This window comes from Tyto alba, unplaced genomic scaffold (genome assembly GCF_018691265.1).
Source record: "Tyto alba isolate M040663 unplaced genomic scaffold, T.alba_DEE_v4.0 Super-Scaffold_18, whole genome shotgun sequence".
NCBI lineage: Eukaryota > Metazoa > Chordata > Aves > Strigiformes > Tytonidae > Tyto > Tyto alba.
This window is the reverse complement of record NW_024881280.1, coordinates 11,171,641-11,194,968: the sequence shown is the minus strand read 5'-3', so window position 1 is coordinate 11,194,968 and position 23,328 is coordinate 11,171,641. Positions and strand designations below refer to the sequence as shown.

The window sequence follows — 23,328 nt, the reverse complement described above, 5'->3', positions numbered from 1 at the left end:
GAGTCTAAGGGTCTACACTGGGATTGTGTTGACCAGTCCCCCATCTTATCTCAAGATGCAACAGCAGCATCACTCCCGGGATTGCTGCATTTCAAGAGAACAGGAGAGAATAGGCAGTACTTTGGAAAGCACAGCACTAAAATACAGTAACCCCTTCCAACACTGATTTACTTGGTACTGTTGACAAAAGCAACAACCAAAAATCAGGTAGAGAATAAACACAGGAAGAAGTGATTTTCAGCCCTTATTTTCAATAAGTAAATGTATCTGTGCTCAAAGCTTACTGTGCTCTTAAATAATTGGATAATTCTTTCCCCTGTGCAAAGCTCTTCAGTTCACCTTTAAAAGAAAGAGATGGATGATTTAGAGTCCAGCATCCCAAAAGCAAATCTCCACTCCCCACACAAGAAGCAATAATTCAGCACAGCTACGCTGCCATCACTCATGCTTCTCATCTTCCCAGTGTACCTTTCCTGTCACTCCCTGGCAAGGGGAAATGGATGGCAGATGCTCCCTGCTGTGTCAGTTTTGGGGGTGGGAAAGATAGGAAAGCGGTGACCTTGCAAACACTGCCAGCAAGTTGCATGTGTCTAGCTCAGAGATGGCTAGTGGTCTCCTTTGTGACTGCCTGGCTTTGTTAATTAGGTGCTTTACATGTTAGAGGGAGACATATTTAGTTCCCCAGAGTGTGGCTTGTGTCAGAGGGACTCTGTAATTTCTCTTTTTTTTTTGTGTTGCTGTGGTTTTTGGTTTGGGGTTCCCCAACCCACCCCCGCCAATGGTTCCCATATGAAATAGGCTCAGTTTTCAAGTGAAAAGACTACTATATTTATTTGTTTATAACTGCCACTTCTGCAATCCCAGTCTAGGATCAGACAGCCAGACAATTCCTTGCCTGCTTTCCCCAGTAATAAAGGCCTTGTAATTATACAGGAAAGCCTGGTGCCGACAGACAAGCCAGAAGGCATCCCAGTCTATTTTTCCATTGCTTTCCTGTTTGTGGAAGACTGAGAATAGCTTACCCATGCTGCCTGCACAAACAGAGGTGATTCACACAGGCAGACCAGGCCTTGGATAACATTAAAGCTGAGAAGCTGGTGTAGAAAGGGAAAGGACAATTATTTTTTTAAAGCCCTGTATCCATCATGTCCCCTGTGGCACTGTGTACAGCACAGCTAGGGAAGCACACTGTGCCATGTAGTCAACATCGTGTCTCCAGCTTTCCCACAGCCACTGAGCCCACCTCTGGTGGGAAAAGCCCACTGCCAAAGCTGGAGGAGCCTGGGCACCACCGGTACCTCATGGGGAAGGGGCAGATCTCAGGGGCTGTGCCCTCTCCAGCAGGCTGGCGTGGGACCCCTCACTGCTGGGGGAGAATTCATACCAAACCCTACAGGGATTTTCACAAGGCTTCAAGTTGCCACATTAGTCTCTGCTTAGCCTGTCCAGCTGTCTATTTTAAACCAAGCACAAACACGGTCCTTCAGCAAAGAAGTGTGCCTATTGATCAAACCTCTATCTGAAGATAAGACTATTCTTCTCCCCTTACCTATTCAAACAAGCCCATTAACTTTACTCCAGTTATCAAGGAACACCTCACACGTGTGGACGTGTCCAAGCTAGGCAGTATCTATCCCAGGAAAGTGGGGAAAGTACAGGTCCTCACAGTAGCACATGACGTTATGCAAGTGATGAGAAGTAGCTCAGATTTCAAAAATGATCTACTTTAATTACACACAGTGAGAGTTATAATGTAGATAGGAACATTAGTTGATCAAACACTTATTTCTTTAAGGAATACAGTATAGAGATTGTTAATCTGGCAATACCCTGAAAGTAAAATTTAAAAGATCTTTCTTTCCATCTGAAAGAAAATGTTCTTCTATGCTTAACATATAAATAAATATATTAGACCCAGGGGCGTAATGCAGCAAGTGATTTCACTCCATTCAGCCCAATGCCAAGTGATAGTTTTCTGCATTACTCCTGAAAGATGCTAAGCTATGAGCTAAGGCACAGTTCAATGAATGTACTTGAAAAACCTATGTGGTCCCCAGAAGGAAGAGACGCTCAGTCCTGTGTGGACCATGACACTGAAGATGCCCTGCCTTACATGAGTTTTGGATTCTGCATTCCCCTGGTCGCAGCCCATGCTGTTGGATATGTGTAAGGACCTGATCCTACCCGGAGCTCTGCTGAAGCCAGAGCCCTGCCATACTGGCACTCAATGCAGGACAGATGCCTTCAGCTTCATCCCTAAGGCATGCTAAGGCAGCTGTCTCTTCCGACTCGGTTCCAGTTTTCCTCTAAATCACTCTGACCCTTCTTACATGTCCCCTGTTATCACAGAGATGCTCAGTCCTGGGCCTCCCTGGAACAGAGCGGTGCAAGAAGCAGTGACCAGGGACAAGACCCAGGGCAAGAGACCTTCCGTGATAAACCAACATTAGGAAAGGTAACGGCTGCCACTTTACCCCCATTTTGCATGTGGAGTAACTAAGGCACAGAACAGTGATGCAGCTTCCCCATGGCTGCACTGCAAACCAGAGGCAGGTCCAGAAGAAGCAGCCAACTTCCCTCATCTCATGTGCTACAAAGCAATGCTTGGAAAAGGGAACTAGCCAGACAGGTCTACAGTAGCCACAGGCATGTTAGCAACAGATTTAAACAGATTTTCCTGCTTGCAGCTGCCTCAGCTGCCCTGTGAGCACTCCCAGCTCACCAAGTCTGGCCAGGTGAACCACCACTGCACAGCCTTTATGCCAAACTGGAAACTTTGATCCTGGGCTGGACTAGGTGCCCCCTCACACACCCTTTCACCACTGTTTTACCACAAGGACTGCTAGTAACTGAGCAGAGACACTTACTAAACTATTCCTCTTAAAGCTGCATCATATAAGACTGTTAAACATGGCCAAAATGGGAAAAAATGCTCAAATGTATCACCACTGGGAGAAAAATCACAACAGAAATTATATTTCATCTAATCCTAACCTACTCAGTTATGGCAAATGAAGCCATAATAAAGGTGTGATTTCTCTTTTTGCCAGCAAAAGTGGGTTTTGCCCCAGCAGCTGCTGGGAGCACAGCACAACAGACCCGTGTCAGGCTGGAATCCCAGCTGGCCTGTACTGGGTGCTCCACAGCTGGCACTGCCAAGGAGCTCTGTGGTTGCCAGATCTCAGGGGTGCTCCTGGGTGTCCCAGTATGATGGCACAGTCCTGGATGGTGGTTCCAAGTGGCCTTTGCCAGTTTCTTTGAAGACTGTAGACCTACTTCAGCTGGGCTGCTCCCCCCCATCTTCTAGGTTTAGCAGGAGGAAGGGCACGTGCTTCAGACATCGCATAAGAAAACTGCAATCCAGCAACACTGGGAAGGACTCGTCTTCTGGGGACACTCCAGAAAATGAAGCTGAATTAATCAGGAGTGGGAAGCTAAGGCCCAAGAAAGGCCTGTGTGGATGCTTATGCTCTAAAGTAACATGACCTCTGTTCAGTTTAGCTTAACTAGACTAAGGTCCCAGGAATAAACTCATCCACACAAGGATTTAACAGACTTTAATTAACGTCTGCAGACAAATCCTCAGTCAATAAAACTACAACTGGTCCAGCCTGGTTCTAAGAGACTCAAGTCTTACTGTGCTCAGTGCACAGCCACCAACCTAGACATCAGTGGCACCATGCTCTGGTTTTGTTCCTTTTCCAAGTTTTCCATGGTTTCTGGGCATATCTTCATCTCTACACTAAGAACCAAATATTGTAACAATCACCAGAAACTTCATGTCCATCATCACAGCAGAAGCCAGAGCCATCACAAGCTTCCTGGAGAGCAGTATGGCCATAGCCTGGACTCAACTACTCCAAACACAGAGTTGCCACTGGTACAGCTCCAGGGTGTTTAAATGGCTATTAAATATGGTGGTCATGCTCTCCCCCTCCAGCTTTAGTCAGCAGAGAACATTCCTAGATGCCAGCCTAGCACTATCATTTGGATGTTATTTTATTGTGCTGACATTATATATTATTTATATTATTTTGTTGTGCTAAGACAAGCTCTAGTTTCTTGATTGCAATAGCAAATTGAGAGAAAGATGTCTGCACTCAGCCATTTGAAAAAAAAGATCCCCACTAAAAGGCATGATTTGATTTTGCTATGGAAAGTGATGCTTGAGTCTGCTGTCTCAGATCAGCAGTGTTCTGGCACATGTTCTACATCAACCAAATTAAGGGGCAATATCAAGGAGAACACTATGATGGCAGAATTAATTTTGTCCCATGGCATGGCAGAGATGCTTACCCAAATGTAATTCTTTCTCTTCACACACAATGCAGACATCAACAACATAACCATATCTTGTTATTTAAATGCCACAAACCCATATTATACTGGTAAGTGCAATACCTCTCAATACAATGAGTCTCTATGTATTATAGACTGAACTTCTCAGAGCCATTCACGAGAAAAGAGTTTAGTACACTGCTCTTACACAACATTCTAGAAATTAAATATAACAGCACATAATAAGACGGAACCGCTGCAGGCATATTTAGGCCACCTAAGTTTTGCAGCTAAAATAGCTCCAAAGTTAACTGTTTCACCCTCCAAAGCAGAGTGCTAATGGACAGTGAATGGCATAATACACAGCCATTGACTTGGAAGGGAATTTTTGCCTAAAAGGCTTAGAGCAGTGGCTTTCATCCTGCCATTTTGATGGCAGACTGCGGATTGCTCCTGAGGGATTCACTAAAGGTTACTGCAAAAAATAAGATCACTATACACTATAAAGCAAAGTCAGATGTTTCTAAAGGGGCTCATGTAATCCCCTAGAATATTTCAAAGGTGCCAAAAATTGAGAAAGGCTGACAAGCCCTATACTAGGGACAAACTCCTTATTCTATTTTGCCTGTTTTACACCACTGTAACTCTCTGAATGCAAAGGGAGCATGTTCTGATGTATACCAGTGGCCCAGTAAAAATTAAAGAGAGAATTAGGTATAGGTTAATTCAACTGCATGTGGCAGGATCAGGATAATTAAACTGGTACGAGTACAATGGACTGCAAAAATCCAACAAGATGTTTCACATACTAAGCTCTGCACGTAGAAGACATTGAGAGTACATTTGATTATCAGATAAACAGTTTGTAATTGTGTAATTAAATATCATTTTATAACTATACACACTGGGGGCAGAATTAATGTTCTGCTTGGCATTATTGACTTCTAGGACTTAATCATGCAAATGGAACATTCTCTTAACGAGATTTTTTTTCTTTTTTTTTTTTTTTTAAAATAGCCTCTCTTGTGTTTAAATGGAGAATGCAAGAGAAGAAAGGTGGTTCTCAATTCCAGGGAAGGTTTTTGCACAAAACCACCCTTCGTTGGATGTGCCACATGCTTGCCCCAGACAACTGTGCTTAAGAGGCCACGGGATGGAGGTGCACCCCTTCAGATCCCCTTAGCTTCAGGCAGCCTGCACAGGCGTGGGTTAATGGGGCACGGCATAGCCACGCTCAGCTCCATGCAGTTTATTCCAGAACAAAAGTCATCTTAACAGTGGAAAGGAAGGCAAAAGAGAAGCAAAGGAGGAACGGCTGCAACACATGGTGTTCATGGACATCTATATCAGAAGCTTAGCTGTGTCCAGAGTCTGCTTCATGCGGTTCCCATGGCTGAACACAGTTCAGCAACCACTAGTGCAGAACAAAGCTATGTGTCCCTGCCTGATGCCAAAAGTGCCATCAAATGTCTGTCCTGCTTACGCGTACTGAACATTAAACACCATTTAGCTGGGCCCAGCAATGTCCCAGTTTGCCACTAATGGTCCTGTGTCAGGGTGCAGCACTCCATGTTCTGCATGGATAACTAGTGATGGCAGGAGGGAACTTGGCCCTGCCCAGCATCAAGTCTAATTCAGGAAAGAGCAGAAGGGAATGTGATGGTCTCCCCCTCTGTATTCTGGTTCCCAGTCAGCAGGAACTTAAGGACCATCTGCACCCCAGGCTGTATCCACCACAGTGTGCTGAAGAAGAGGAGGGGCTGTGAGAAACACTGCCCTTTCTAATTTCTTAAAACTCACATACTGGAGGTGATAACAACATTACATATGATGTTCCTCAGTTTTTCTTATATTTACATTATTTGCCAATCCTGGCTCCTTTCCCCAATGACTTTTAAAGCACATGAAGCAGATGTGCACTTGGAGGAAAAAACACAAGTTAATTGAGAAATGAAGGAGGGATAGAGAAGGAGGTGAGATAAAAGATGAGTATAGGAATATACACAGAGAAAAAACAAAAACAAAAACAAAAACAAGTATGAAACTTCATCTGGCTTCTTTCAAGAAAAACGGAGGCTTAGTCCTATTCCCAACTGCACAAGCCCCTATTGTTTAATGAAGAATCAGTATTCAAATCGTGAGTGCAGTTAGCCCCACTGTACAATACCCAGTTGTTCTCCATCCTCCCAGGGCATGTTTGATGAATTCAGTCAATGCTGCTAACCTTAGGCTGGAGCGTGGGTGGCTCTGTCACCGGATGGCACCGGGTACACAGGGCCAGTGCCAAAAGCACTAATTTCAAGACTGATCTCTTACAGCTGTCGGTCTGATAGCACAACATGCTGCATCCAGAGCCAGAGAGTACCCTCTGGGATTTGCAGGCTGCAATTAGCAGGTGAATGTGCCACTTTCCCTGGGGCTGATGAAAGCACCTCTGTCCCTATTGATTGCCAATCAATAGCCACTTCCCATCTCTCCCTCTCAGTTTCTGCAGTAGCAAGTGTTAGTAATCAAATAAGAGTGGCAGGCTGATAAGATCCTGTTATCAGTGCACCAGAAAAATGGGATTCTAGATCTAATCTCCCATGTCACATTTCCAACCCTGATCACTGAGATTTAACCCCTCTGATGACTAAAGTCTGTAGCCACAGCTGCTTGAGAGAAAACTTCCCAACCTCCAGCCAGGCCAAGAAAGCCAACGGAAGTACCAAATTCCTGCTCCCACTGAAACCCAGGGAGAGCAGGAATGATTGCAGGAAAGGCTCCTAATGCTAGGTATTACTGTTTACTGAACCTTCTTGATACTTCCTATTGTGCTTCCAAGTCACTGCAAGAAACAAAAATGCCATGCAGCCGAAATGGTTTGAACTGCTTTTTTATTCCATTTTTCCACAAAGAAACACTACCAAAAAAATGAGGTTCTCAAAGAATATTTCACAGACTCTTCTTCTGGGCCTGTGAGATCTCTACACCTTCTCATCTAGGAAAATAAAGTCCTTCTACTCCACAGGGGACTTAAATATTTCAGTGCTTACTGGCACCCCAATCCTGACAGACATTGGTTAAAATCTCATGTAAATAGACCAATTTCATGGTTATTTACTGACGTGTCCTCATGGCATGTGGCCCTCTAGAGACACTTCTATTGCCTGATAAGGGAAGCTCTAAATAAGCTGCCACAACTGCATGGCTTCTGCTCGTCTAACTGATCAAGTCCAAGTGATATGGAAGTAACTTTGCCAACAAAAGAGCAAATACTACCAAAGAGATGGTTAACACAACTCCCTCCACCCACTCTAACTGCAGGAGTCTTTCTTTTTTACATGTAAGAGGCTTGAGCTCAGGCCCTCAGAGGACCACTCTATTTAAACTTGGATGTTAACAAAAAAAAAAAAAAAAAAAAAAAAATAAGAAATTCAACCAGACGTCAGGGTAGAAAGACAGCACTCCACATGAAATACATGATATCTGAGATCTCAAGAAGATGGTGCTTTTCTAGTCCTTATCACTTATTTTGACTATTATTTCTGGAACGTTTCTCCTGCTTTTTCTCCCTTTCTGCTACAACACTGGTATCTGGAAGAGAAACCTGCTCTAAGGTCATCACTGCTGGGCCCCAGCTAGTTTCACATAACAGCATAGGCCAAGGGCACTTGCTTCTGCCCCCACAACCTCAGTGTGTGCCAGACTCTTAAAATTTAGAAGTACCACCCGAAGGTCAAAGCAACAGATCACCATGAGAGTATGTTACTGCATGTCCTTGGCCATTTCCAGCAGCCAACATCTGCATACAGCTGTGCAGACAGAAAAATCAACAACACATAATGAGTACATATCACATGTAGCCATCATGCAAAGGGACATTCTAACGCCACCCAGGGGGTTCAGCAAGTAGGACACTTGCCAGACTGGGACATAGGCTGCTGCTGCAGGGCTGTGCTCTCCCCAGGAGCTCTGCTATGTGTCCAGTAATCAACACCCCAGCTGGTCAGCATCTAAGAGCACTCACTTGTCTCAGATGGGAAAAAGACACAAAACGGACATTGGGTGGGAAATTCTAACTCACCTGGACATTCCCAGGAGCAGAGGAGAAGGTGGGCAGCGCAGGGAGACCTTCCCTTGACTTCCCAGTGAAGGCCAGAGCTGCTTCTAGCTTATACAGGGAATAAACCTACACCAGTGCCTGCAAAATCCCAAGTCAGTAGCAGCGATTTACTGGGTTAATATTTAAGACATGCTATGCTGCTGATTCACATCCACAGGGACCACCAGGTCTGTGGGGTTTCGCAGAACTTACCCTGGGCAGCAACAGCTATTGAGACAGTAACACCATGAGGGCACATAACTACGTGTGTGAGCATAACTTCTGGGGATCAGTTACAGAAAGGCGTTTAGAAATTCATAGTTGAACATCAGCATCGCCTCGGTGTCCAGCCCTGTGGTTTCTCCACTGTGTTGCTGATATTGATCCTTCTTATCTAGCTCACAGATTGCCGGCTAATTATACACCGCTGATAAATTGATGCACCACTTCAATCCTGATTTGGTTTAAACTGCACAAACAGAGCAGTTTTTTCCCCCCCGCAGCACAGCTCCTTCCCTGCAGAGCCGCTCCCAGCCAGCTGGCCCCCTGCCTGCCCCAGGGCAGTGCCTGACCCCACACCAGGCACTGGACATGCATTTCTCTCGCCCAGCTTCCCAAGGCCCCTGTTAGCCCATTTCTGCTGCACACCAAGGTCCTTCCAGCCAGCAACCCCCACTCCAGCGTACCAACCTTCCCCTTGGACCACAGTCCCCATGGGCTCACTGGGGCAGGGTTGCACGTCACTCCATCATCCCTGGCGTGGATGAAGATGCTGAATTGTTCAGGCCTTATGTTGATTCCTCAGGGTTGTGACTAGGAACTGGCTACACGTTAAACCTCAAAGCACTGACCACTACCTTTTCAGCCTGACAGTCCAGACAGCTTTTTAATCCACCTTGTAGTCACTTATCAAGGCTGTATCTCCCCAGTCTGGCTATTATGATGCTGTGGGAGAACACATCAAAAACCGAAAGCCAAGGTAAATGACACCCACTGCTCTCTCCACAGCCACTGACTCAGGCATCTCATCACAGAAAGCAATCGAGTTAGTCAGGCATGGTCTGTATCATAAACTCCTGTTGACCATTCCCAGTCACCTTCCTGCACCTAGAAATAGCACAATCTAACATATATCCACTCCAAGTTGGTTGTCCTTCACTGTAAAAAAAGCTTTTCCTTGTACGATCTCAGGCTTGTCAAGGCTAAATCCAATCTGAAGTTGCTAAGGGACCCTAACAGTCTCTGGAGAGAGGCTTGGGTGGGTAAGGGCTTATTGCACAAGTTGAGATGGGCACGTATCCACATCACACACCCTGACATCAGCTAATGAGCAGGCTGTGAGTGAGACCCTGCCACCTTTATGGATGGGTCTTCAGTCTCCACAACCCACAGAGGTACTAACCAGGGTGTAGGAGCAGGTCCTTACTGGGGACATGCAGCATGAGTGGAAGAGACAGTGGCATCGCGTCCTGCCCACAACATACATGGTGTGCATGTGACAGAGATGGTGTGCCCATTTGTTGCAAACAGGTGAAAATAAATTAGTATTTCCACAGCTGCTAAGGGGTTAGCAAGAGGTCGATGCTTTAAATGGCAGGGCTCTGGTAAGACACCAGAGCCCTGCAGAAGCCTCGCAGCAATAGCTGACACTCAGATCCAAGCGGGCTCCCCAGAGGGCTGCGGGATCCCAGGGTGGTGGGGCAGCAGTGCCACAGCACAACAAAAATCCTGTCAACCTACCTCTGTTCCCGAAGACGACTGACGTGTCCCATCAGGGCACAGCGACTGAAGCCCCTCAGAGGCAGCCCTGGGCAGGCGACCCCAGGGAGGCTTTGTCTCCGGTGCCTGGTGTTACCCGGCAGCCGTGTGGGAAGGCAGGCTGTGATTTCTGCAGCAACTGTGCCCTTGCTGAAGAAAAGCATCCATTTTGAGTCCCTGCATCCCAGGCGTGCCAGCTGCCTCGCTCTCCAGAGCCTGTGTTTTCAACTGAGCACGGCACAAACTCCCTCTGATGACCCTTCCAGCACTGAAGGATGCTCAGCGCCCCGACGCTCACGCCTCGCACTCCGCATGCTCCCCGAGAGTGGCACAACCCTCCTCATGGGACAGGTACGCTGCTGCTGGCAATGCCAGCCCCAAACCTGCCCAACGCGGGCAGCCCCTCACCCCAATTGCCCCCTACCATACGGTACCTCACTGGACTACAGGCTGCCAAACACAATGTCCTTATGGTCACTTGCTTTTTCTTGGTAGATAAAATGATCCTCCTGCCCAATTTGTTGAGCAATTTGGGATCCCTCCATACAAAAGGAGAAAAATAAATGCAAAATACCTTTAATTTCTATGAGAAACTTACTGGGGTAACCAAATAATATTACCTCAGCATTCCTCAGGCACTCTCCATGCTCTGTCTACAGGAGGTCAGATAACCTTGGGGATGCTACTGTCCCACCACCTTGTTACAGAAAAAGCATGTAACTGTCCCCAAGGCCAAGTGAAACATGAGCCAGCTGGTAAAAGAGGTTTCCAGAGGAACAGAAAACCAAGGTGTTACTCCACAACAATTTCCTTGTGCAAATGCAGGCGAGCAGTGAGCGTTACTCCAGAGCTGTGGTGAAGAGACAGCCCTAACGCAGGCAGGGAGGGACCTGCCACAACTGTTTGCCCGTCTCTCCTGTTCTAGACAAGGATACTGTGCTCGAGAGCCATCAGGATTTACATGATGGTTCATCATTTTCTTTCATGCCAAATCTCTTTGCTTTGATGCAATGTCTGGAGTTGGGGATCATCATTACAGATACCTAGATGCCAAGAGGGAAGAAGATGTGCATGGGGAAGAACATTGCTTCTCTCTTCGCTCCAAGCCATACTCAGTTAAAGGCAGTGCTGCCTGAAAAAGATCAGACGGCTTCCCAGTGTTACCTGGAGAATTCACTGGCAATAGGTAGTGGAAGGAGGTAAGCTCCAAGGTGCTGTTTTTTGGTTGGTTGTTTTTTATGTTATTTTTTTTTTGACAGGGGCAGCAGGGAGCAGAGGCAGAGTAGAGACAGCAGCAGGAAAAGAGCAGAAAGCAGAAAACAGCTCCTCTTTCCTTTGGCTTGCCCCAGCAAGGCTGAAAGGTTTTTTTTTCCTAACAGTTATTGGAGGAGACACTAGGAGATAAATTTCAATCCAACTTCAAGACAACCCTACTGACTGAGAAATCCTCACCTTGCAGCAAGAATCTGAGCCCCAGCCCCAGATTAGGGGAGAAGACCATGACCTCATGGTCCTTAGCAAGTAACATCCATTTTTTTTTCTCATTCCAACCACGTTGCTCTCTATCTGCCTTTCTCCAGATCACTTAGCAATTCACAGCTAAGGTCTTTCGAGCCATGGACAAACACCCCACCAGGACTCTGCTGGCCAGTGATTCCCCATGTGATTGTCCCCAAGGAGAGAACAATGCCATCTAAACACACCTCTGCTCCACCTTTGGTGATGCACCCCCAAAATGCCAGTCAAGGACATGCATTGGGATTCAGATCCATTCAGATAAAGGTCAGCACAACGTTCTTCCACCTCCTACAGGGAGAAAACCTCACTTGACTGCTGTCTCCATCACCTTTCAAAGGTCCCTTCCCTGCTTCCATCTTGTATTCCAGAGGTGTCCAGCTCACTCAGAGCTCCAGGATTTGCGGGCAAAGAGACACTTCAGTCTGGCAGCCAGCAACACAACAGCACTCACAGAAACTACATTTTTGTGTCAGGTAAATGGGTTTATTTGCGTGGGTGGACAGACTTGCTGGGAGAGCAGTCTGAAGCTGCTGAACTACAGCAGGGTTGGGGACAGTACAGTCACAGCACTGCATCATCAGACCTGTACGGACTAGGGGGATCCTTCAATCACAAGGTAGCTAACGCTGTTTCCCAGCAGAATTCTGCTGTGAGGAAGGGAATTCTTCCATGTGATTTCTTTAGGTACTCAAAGTCACTCCAATACCCCACCCCACTCTCCCTCTCTGGTTTTCTACAGATTGATTTAAACTGATGCCTGTGGTGAGAGCTAATTGGAATTACAGTTTCCCATGGAAGTCCCCTACGTGGTGGTCAAGTTTGGTGTTCCTCACTTCTAGCCTTAAATTGTTTCAGATACTGTGACGCTGCAGTTCACACCAGAGGCAGCTGCATTTCAACTGGCACTACAATTAGTTCTCTGCCCAGAACATCCCAACTTGTATCAAAATTTTACAGGGTATCAGCAGGAAGGTAGGACACTGCCTATTATGGAGCTCAATCCCTTCAGCACACTCCGAGTCACAGGCTATTATGACCCATCAAGGAGCAAAAAGACACGTTCAATAGCTTAAAAAAAAAAACTTCCCATACTTCAGAATTCCCGGGAAGCTTCAGAGAGGATGGCAAGGGTGGAGGTGAGCAGCCCTGCTTGGAGTGGTCCGAGAACTGGGAAAAGGGATGCAGGGGCAGTGATGCTCACATGCTGCTAACAGGTTTACTCGGCTGGCAGGGATTCCCTTCAGAAGCATTTGGGTAAGTGCTGTACACAGCCGAGTTCAATCTGCACTAAGCAGATTAGTTCCTTACCGGTGAAAGGTTCTGGGCAGCAGCAGAGAGTTGCTCACCATGTGATATGAGGGGGCTGTCATTACGTTTCACAGATATGATATAATTATATGCTCCCTGGAGGGTACTTCTAATTGAATTATAGGGTGTCTCACAAGTGTTCTGGGCAGCGGTTTGAGGAAACTCTCACCACCCAGAACAAGATAGAGATACCCTTTAAATCCATTAGCTGTACCCACCAGGGAGCGAGCCGTTACTCTATGTGGCAATGCACTTAAAAAAAAAAAAAAAAAATCATCTCCCCCCAAAATTGGAAGGGAGGTACCCTTAGCAGAAGTTCGTTGCTGCTGCGTACTTGTTCCTCGGGCCTCTCCTCCGCAAGCTCGCAGCCCTGTGAAACTCCCTCACGTGCCACCCAAGACAGCCCAGCGTGGCAAGGGAGAAATCCCCCGCCAAGGGCAGCTGCCACCCCCTGCCCGGGTGGCTGCTGGGCTCCCTTCCCGGCACGGGGCCAGGAGACACGGCGCCGCACGAGGGGTCACACGCCAGGCTAGATGTACGAGGGGGTCTCAGCCTCCTTAGGAAAGGCCCTGGGAAGCACTTCCCCAAAGGCAGGGCATTAATAGTCCCAGGCCAGGCCAAACTGGGGCACCAGTCATTACAGCACACGCTGGCAAGGTGCCCCTCTCCCTTCAGCCTGGCACCTATTTGTCCTGCTTTCAAACACCCCGGCGCTGCAAACAGCTACCCCACTCCCTCCTCAGAGACGGCCGGAGCATCCCTGGAACAGGGCAGCTTGCTCCCCTGAGGCTGGTCACGCTTCTGTCACTTGGGCACCCAAAACTATGCTCCCAGGGGCCTATTTCAGCCCTATTTTGCTCTCCGTTTTAGTCCAGGCTCATTCAGTTTTCCCTCATGAACCAGATCTTCCCAGGGGAGCTGCAGCACCAGGCTTGCAAAGTCAGTCCACGAGCAGCATTCTGGGGACTGGTACCCCTAAACCGCTCAGCACTGTGGCACTTCACCTCCTTGGACTCCCCACTGTCCAGAAGCACTGCATAGGAACACACGTGGGACCTTCTGCTGCTCTCCCAGCACCAAAGGCAACAGCTCCTTTGCTCTTTACCCTCTCCTCCCGGGGCTGTGCACCAAGGAAACCACCCTGTACTTCTCCCCTGCTCCGCCACTGCTGTCTACAACTTGCTGTCAAGTCAGGGGAGATGTCACATCTGTTATGCCTTTTTTTGCTTCTCTGTACCATACAAAGAATGGGATAATCAGGCCCCTGGGCCTTTTTTTTTTTTTTTTTTGTCATCTCAAGGGAAAGCCAGCACCAGCTGCCCACCACAAAGTCTAATGACCTACTGAAGCTGCTATCAGCTCCGACTCCCACAGACCACATCTAGCACTGCTCCACTTGTCAGGCCACAAAAAGAGCAAGACAGATATTTATGCCAAGAACTCACTAATTATAGAAAATTAAGACCTTCCCATAGGACAGGCACCACGGTTGCCACTGAGATGAAGCGCACGCAGCTCCTCACACTTCCAGTGCTACTGCCTCTCCCACCAGCAGTAGCCAGCCATCCGATATGCTCCACCCTGCTACAGCTTTCAGGCATTGCTCAGCAGGATAGAGCTGATGAAACCCTAGCAGTCGGGCTGCTAGGCAAGCAGCTATTGCTCATACATAGTCGGTTCACTGTGCTTTTGCGTTATTCACAGCTCTGCCCACCTCTGGTGGTGTTAGCTAACAGGACACATCTGGGGAAAAACTGCCAATTCACACATTCTCCCTCCCCTGCTCCACTACAGAACAAGAAAACTACTGTGAGCTATCAAAGCTAACCATAATCCACCCCAAAATAAAGAAGCATCTCTGATGTCTTCGAAAACAGAGCAGTCAGCTCTTATTTAGTCTTGCACAGTCAGTATGCTGGTCCCGGCACATCTTTCCTGAACAGCATCGTGGTCCAGTTGCGTTTACTAAGGGAGGTGGAGATAGCAGTATTACACCAAAACTCTCAAGCAGATGAGGTAAAGGAGAGACCAAACCATGAGGGAAGACAGGTAAAGCAGAGATAAGCAGAGCAGAATTTCTACATTAAATATTGATAGCTTTATCATGCTTTTTTCTCTAAAAGATAAAAGCAGAGCATCATGGTGCTCAGGTGGGAATTTTTAGCAGGGTAGGACCTGTTTGGCTTGCTTATCTCATGGAAAGAAAAACAGAGGCACAAAAGGACACATTTCACTTTAACAACATACTTTTACACAGAGCACCAAAGAAGCACAGCAGCAGATAAACCATCTATGACACACTCAGCACAACAGCCACAGCACAGGCAGGAACTACCACTCCTGGAAACTCTGTTTGGAGACACAAACGGGGGAGAGAAAAAGCCTCTTTCATCCCCAGCACCTAAAATCTGTGAAGGAGATCTTCCACCATCTCACAGAAGGACCAGGAGATCAGAGCCATGGCTTTTGCTCACATGGCGTAGAGCATCGAGTCCTGGTCTCTTCTGAATACCCAGCAGGGCTGCATGCCAGCGTATGGCAGGAGAGAGGAAGACACAGTGGAGGCTGTCAGGGATCTGTCCAGCTCTGGGGCTGCCCCACACTCCACACGAGGCTGTTCAGGCTTTGAGGCAGCTCGGCAGACATCTCTGTCAGCCTCCTAAGGCCAGGTCCTGCTAACCCTGGCAGGAAGAACTGGTTTTATCTGATGTTCAGACTTCCAGCCTGCTGCCCTTCCAGTACAACCCACCCAAAGGGCCCGTCCCGCAGAGCAGCCAGGGCCTGCTCAACACCAGGACTGGCTTCAGCTGAAATGCTTGCAGCAGTACATGCTGGCACTGGGCAGAGACTTGAGGGGCCTCATCTGTCAACAGCCCATCTGCCAAGACAGCTGTAAATATGTACCAGTCTACATTCCTCCCAGCTTTAAATCTGCTCTTTTCACTGAAGCTAAACAGAGGATGAACTTGGTCCCCAGTGCTTCTATCAGCTAGCATAGCAAATTCTCTTATCACCCTTTATCCTGACATGAGGTAAATAAGAAACAAGCCACACTGCTAGCAACACAGTAAATCATCTCTTATTTGAAACAGCTGCCACCTTCCACTAGGATCAGCTGCTTATATTTAGCCACAAAACCGTGCTGGAGGACCTCTAGCTGGGGCGGTTTTAGACTGCTGTTCTCCTCATCTCATTTAGAAAAGGACAAGCCCGTATTTAACTCAGAAACTTTGCTAGCACTCTGATCTGTTAGAAGTCACAGACACATTACAACAATGCTGTAAGTAACTTTCCCACTGTGGGTTAAACCCTGCCCCCAGCACGTGCTCAGAGTGATATCAAGCCTTGCCACCAGCACCTCTTCTTATCCCCTGAATCTGTATCATGCAAACCATGCCTTCTCCTCCTTCTTACAGGTGGGAAACAAATATGATCCGTGTCTCTGTAGACCTGTGTGTAAAGGGCACAATGTCTAAGCCACTCTTTCACAAAGGTGCTCCACATAGTAATGCATGACTCAGTATGAGTAAAGGAGGCAAAGCCCACCCAAGCTACAGTAGACTTTAGGAATCTAGGATCAGTTTTGTTCTGTTGTTTGTTTTTAAACCCAAAACTCAGTTGTGTCATTTGGCAGAGTGAACTTCCCCGTGTTTGCTCTAAACTAGGAATACCACTGCCCTCTCTGATACCTTCCAGAACATCCATTCCAAGGGCCTCCTAGTTTAGGAACCCATGAGCTTCCCAGGGGCTTCTCTGCCAGATCAGAGCACATACCAGCTCTGAAAAACCTGATCTCTATTACATGCCTCTCTTTTGAGCTGGGGTCCCAAATCTCCCCTGCTTAATGCTGTCAAATTCATAGAAATGCCTCCTTTGAGGGGCAAGAAGTCACAGTCTCTGAGACAGGATGTCCTTTGTCCTTCTTCATGGACAGATGGCAAGTATGTCCCCCCATCACCTGCCAACAGGACTATCTGGGAAGATAAAGGTCAGCTCTAGGCTTCTCTTCTTCCTAGGATGGTGCCACAGTCTCAGATTTCTGCAGGCTGATTTTACATCCACCTCAGGAACAGCCCCCTGACGCCTTACGCTAATTCCCTGCAGGTCACATCGAGACCTCACAGTGGGACTACAGCAGAAACCCAGAGCGTGCGTGTGTGTAAAGGACTTCAGTTAAATCAGAAACTAGTACTGTTAATAACACTGACATGAGAATTTCACAGCAAGAAGCCTTTCACCACTGGCAACATGGTGGAGGAAAGTTTTTTTAACTGGAGGACAGTTGCTACTGTTTTCCCTTAATCAGAATTAAAATAAGAATCAAGAACTTCTAATTCATGTAAAGGTGTAGGAAAAGAAAGCCAAGAGTCTACCCACTGATGGAAACAAACCAGAGAAGAGTTTGGAGGATTCAATACCTAGTTCAATCTCAAGAAGGCTCTAATGTGAAGGAAGCATGTCCTGAGAGACGGATACCATCAGCCTCACACAACAAATTCTCATTGCCTGGAGTCCCAATAATTAGACTTAATCTTTTGAGGGCTGTTCTCAGAGCCAGGAGCCTTAGGATCAGCGCATGGTGTACGAGAGCTGTCGAACAGCAGTTCAGACTAGATTACCAGAATAATTTTGTTATGACCTCAGTCATTAATTGGAGTCATCACCAATGTCTGCAAATGCAACACACCTCCATTTCATGTGACCAAAATTTAATTTAGGAAAATGAGCACCCAAAACCACAGTTACTGTTGACAGCTTAGGGGAAATAGATATTACAGCTACTGTCTATACCTGTACCAACCTGATTCGCAATGGCTGGGGAGAAGTCAGTGAATCTGTATAAATTCACTGTGGTCCTGAGTAACAGGAAATTACAAGCTTGATGTACACAGACCTTCTAGACAGAACACAGGCCAGCAGTTCAGGGAGATCAATTTTATGCCTGTCTTTGCCTCTGATCTGCTGGGTAATCCAGAGGGAAGAGAAGTCACTTTCTCTGTATTTTTTCCCCCATCTGCAGAATGGGAATAATGTCTCTCAATCTCCTCTGCAAAGCACTATAAGATCTAATGAAGAAACACCATGCAAAAGAGCTAAGTATCATTAATATAATTTCCCTCAAAATGCCACAACCATGACTGTGTAGGTGATCAAATTAAAAAATTAAGTTGACAGTTTCCTCAAGCACTGAATGGCAAAAAGGGATGACAATTAATTACACCAAACCTCAGTATGACACCCTTCAACTAGAAAACTGCCATTCACCTTTCCCCACTATCACCTTCACCAGAGCTGCTGCGGGAAACTAACAGCCACCATGGCAGTACCATAAGCAAAGGGCTAGGGCCCAGGTACCTCCATGTCCAAGCATGGATGGACAGGAGAAGAAAAGGAGGAGGAAGGGATGCTGACCTTCCCACCAAGCAAGGGTGGCACAACACACAGGAGAGAGGGTGGCAGCAGCAGGTGGGGGCTGCCTGGGGCAGGTGTTAACCACCAGCCTGGGGGCACAGCACCAACCTGAGCTGGATCCAGACACGACCACCTCTGGACTTATACGCATGCATACACGTACACTCCACAAGCGTGGCCCCCCCCCCAAAAAAAAGTGCCTGAAGCCCCCAACAGGAAGAAATGCCAGTGGTATTCCACTGCGCAGTGTCACGGCAGCACTCTGGAGGACCAGCCCCGCCTGGCTAAGCACACACTCAGAGACAGCCCAAGGCTCTCGGTGACTCTGTGGAGCTCTGGGGAGAAGCAGACAGGGAGAGGCAACATGCAACTTGCACATGACATCCTGCCCAAACCCTAAAGGCAAAATTAAAAAGAATCTCACTGCTTATCGAGGCAGGCGTAATGTTTGTCTCGAGAGGTCTCTGTACAAATGAAGGAGACAGTGCTTCTGTTACTGAGAGCTCTAACACACACGTAGATAAGCGACTGTAGTTTTCCACATGATACCAAGGTTCAGCCACCCTGACTTTGCAGGCCCCTTAATACCAGTTTAACACGACAGCATCTCCCAACACCCTGACCCGGCCTGAGCCACAGGCAATACTTTGAGAACTACAGACTCAGGGCAGATGGCTACACCTCTAGTAGCCTTCAGGTCCTGCAAGTAAATGAGCAACCAGCAACAAAGGCAAGTAACAAAGCACATCTCTTGGCCTAAACCTTAACTCAGTACAGCTGCTGCGAGCAACATGGCCACAGCAGAACTTGTCACTTTATTTTCTAGCTGGCATAACAATTAGATACTGGTAACTTATGTATCTTCCTAAACTTTCTAAAGCAAGACCTAGACAAATTTCCATATGAATTTAAACAGTTTTAAACAGAGAAAATTTAAATTAAATTTAATGACTTGCTGGGAGTTCCCTTTATTATGCAAAAAAAAAAAAAAAAAAAAAGAAAAGAAATCCTTTAAAACCAATTCACTTTTTGCTGCTGGCTCTTAATGATTTCTTTATTGCTTGGACATGATAAAGCAGCTGGGTCAATCATTCTTCTACATTTTCATACCTCCAAGAACCTAACATTTACTTCCATACAAAATCATTTAATAGAAGAGTGTTCCATCATCTTGCAAAAAAAAAGAAAAAAAAAAATCCAAGTTTTGGGTTTGATTTTTTGAGTTTCCTTTTACTCAATGAGAGAGCTAGGATTCTGCTTCAGCTGTTCAGGTCGTATCTGACCCTCACTGGAGCAGGAGTTCAGAAATAACAAATACATTGAAAAAGAGGCAGCATAATCAAATATTTGAGACCTGATCAATTCCCTTCTCAACAGATGACAGCATTCAAGATTATGTGGCTTGATTTATAGCTATCCAACACCCATACACATCCATACACACACATACACACTGGATGCGACCATATTTCATTAATAACAACATTGTTTCAAGCCTCCTCATCTCAGACTGCTTTCTCTTGTGCTCCCACCCAAAAGTGAGTAAGGAAACTTTGACCATGTTAGTCTAGAGAGAATCACAGAGGCAATCAGCAAGACCCGGCAGCAGGATCCCTTTCCCTCTCATTCTGTAATGTTTGCATCAACTCAGCTTTTTTTAGTCCCACATATTTTAGGGAAAGCCTCTTAAAAACAACCCTGAGATAGTTTATTTCATCTTGTTATATTTAAGTGAAGACCCCTTCTCCATTTAGTGCTCAGGGAAAGTGCTTATCCTTGTCTCTGGGCATTTGGTAGATGGCAGCGCCTCTCCTGTAGTTTACTCTCAAGGATGCTGTGTAATCCAGTGCCCCTCAGATTAATCTAGGCATTGCTGCATTTAAGCAGGCTGACCTACAAACTACTTACAGATCGCCTGCCGCTGCAGAATGCAAGCTGTAGTTTTTTTTAATTCATGTGTCAGAGAACAAGCTGAGAGCGTGGACTGAAGCTTTTACTCTCCTCCAGTTTAAACTGATCAGTGCTTCTTTGTGGCTGCAGTTCTGTAGACCCTTAGCATACTGGCAAAGCTCAGCACTGTTTTACGTGTTCACAAGATGGTGTTAATTCATTTCCTTCCTCCATGAGTCAAAAGTCTTTTCAAAGTGACTCCACGAGGAGAATGACAAGGTTAAAGCAGTGAGGTAGGCAGGACTCCATCCATGAGCAGCTCCTACACCAGCATGGAAACTAGAGCCCAAACTTCAACTTTCCTAAGCAAGGGCCTAATTAGTAGGCTGAAGTGGGGAACACACATCTCATTGCTTTCTAACCCCCTGTCCTTAGCATTGTCTACTGACCATCTTAGCCTTCTTGCTTTTTCCTCTGTTCTGCATCGGGCTTTGTGGACCCCCAGTCCTCCCTTCAGTGTGCAACGGATGTCAGTACCTCGTGGTGGATTCCCCTCGGTGGCAAGGCATTTAAGAGGCAGAGCTTCAAATTATGCAGCCAGGCAACCCACTGGATATGTGGCTACCCAGTATCTACATACAGCCTTGTACCAAGCAATACCGTGACCAATCAACTCATACACTGCCCTCTGGGTCACCGAAACTGTCCCAAACACCCTGTTCCACCCACCTTCCCAAACTGGGCTAAACAAAACTAGAGTGTGTTTGTTCAAATTATGGGTCTGAACTCCCAATTCAGACCTGAGCTATCTCAATTTTTTTTGCAGCCTAAAGCTCAAACTTATTTTTCTGCATTCAAATTTAGAAAGCAAAAAAGGTAGAAGAGATTAAACTCACCACTTAATGCTTCCAGGTTTCTACAGCTACTTCCCCCTGCACCTCAGAGAAGAACTGGCAAAGTACAGCAGCTGAGCTGTGTTCACTGAATGTAAAGGCCAAGGACTGACCACTGAAAACTACCTTCCCATGTTTCCAAGCCCAAAACTTCATTCCCAGAAGACTTGAAGATTTAAAATGAAACCTGGGAGTCAAAAAAAGGCAGCCTGCTGGCTGACATGATCTCCTTCCTTGTTTAGGCTTAGTAATTTGATTAAGTGCTATGTTGAGCCAGCTCCACTAATTCTAGCTTCAAAAGAAATTAATCTCTGATAACCACGTGGTCTCCATGGCCACTGTGGCTAGCAGGCTTTGTTTCCAGCAGTTTTCTGATGCAGAAGTGAAAGTCACATTAATGCATTAAGTGTGGGCACAGTGTTAAGTACACCACAAACGTCTCATCTGTGCTCTATGGCATCTTCTCTGGGTCACAAACCAGTTAAGCAACCTACACATACTTCTTGTTTTCTGGACTGCCTTAATTTTCATTAGATCCTGTCCCACAAGGATGCACATGGTCCTGATGAATGTGATTTGTTTTAACCCAAGTGAAGCAACTGTGTGGGTATGCTCTGACCTTCTGTCACACTTTTCAAAGACAAAAAGAAGTCTTCCATCAGCTGAATGATAAAAGAGAGTACAGTTTGGAGTAAGAGGGCTCATGGGTTCATTCTCTGGTACCCTAAACCTTCTGGCCTTTCACTGATGGGTCTCCTTCAAGCAAGAAAAATCTCTTTTCTTCAAGACCTGGCTGAAGCAGGGTGGTACCCATTACATTTTAGGAAGTCTAGTCAGAGGAGACTGCAATTATGCATCTGACATTTTTCTTCACTTTCTATAGAGAAATCAGCTTGCGTCTCAATTAAGGAGGCTAACCTGTATGGCCTATCTCCCTGAAAAGGCCGGATGAGGACAGCTGATCCTCTTCCATCTCTGGTAGTGGCTGAAGCCAGCCAACCAGGAGCTTCTCTTCCTTTAATAGGAAGAACATGTACTTATAATCAATCATCAGAACTGTGGATATTAGCTGGATTAAATGGTTTAGTGGACTAAGGCAGAAGGTGCTATTGAATTAGGGCATCCCTACTCCGTAACATTTAATATATTAACATCCTTTCTGGTACTGTATTGAGAAGCCTGGTACAAAGATTTCCTTTCTCTGATGCCTGTTGCAAGTCTGCACAATTCTTCCTTTGATGGCTCAAGTGATTAGGTGTTAACAAGAGGAACCTAGGCACTTAACACTGGGGAGTTTTAGCACCAGACTCACACCCCTCTCCCTCTCTCTGCTCAGCTAAGGGATTTTTCTCCTTTCTCACTAATGTTAACAGCAGGTACTTAAAGCAATTAGACATTATCGCCTCTCTGGTCTTTATTACTTACTAGCTTCATATCAGCTACTTTGTATGCAATAAAAGAGCTGAATTAACAGGACTGGTGCAGACTATTCTGCTTGTCTTCTTTATTCTGTATGAAAACACTGGGTCATGGAGCCACATGGACAGGCTGAGAGCTGCAGTGCTTTAGACCATTATTGCCAATTGCCACCGTATTTTACAAGGGGAAAAACCACAGGTAGTAAAAGAACAGACATACGGAGATCATACAAAAGGTGACATGGGGAATATGGGTAGACCGTGGGGACATAAAGGCTGGAAGGATTTCACAAGTCCAGCAGAACAACTTGCAGCTGTGCCTATGCTGTGAGTTAGCTGCCACACGGACCTGCAAGTTGCACAGGCAGCCCAGAGACACACATATGAAATCTTACTCCTGTGAAAATAAAGCCCTGTGTCTACTGAGCAGCTCTCACTTGCCTGGGAGTAACTGTTGTAAACTCTTCATCTAGGGTTTGCAATAAACTCCTGTGTGCTCTATGTTTGGTGTTCAAAAAGAGGCTTTCCCGTATTTGTCCAGTCAAGTAAAAGCTCGCCTTTTTTATTCTCTCTATACCTTAACTCTCCACTAACCCTTAGCTTTAGTACAGGACCTCAGGGAATGAGATATTTTCCTCCTATCCCCTTTCCCCCCCAGTATTTCTAACCCTCACTTTGTCATTCCCAAGAGGGAGGGGACAAGAGCTCTGAGCTTTTAAATCCTGCTGTCGGTTCTTGCCTGAAAGAGGTAAGTAGGGAAACTGATGGA

General features: G+C 46.4%; 1 protein-coding gene across 4 annotated transcripts in view; it reads right to left on the bottom strand.

Moving 5' to 3' along the window:
• The window catches only part of SLC8A3 (solute carrier family 8 member A3), a 112,010-nt gene that overhangs the window by 65,852 nt on the left and 22,830 nt on the right, over positions 1-23,328 (bottom strand). The window lies entirely within an intron of this gene.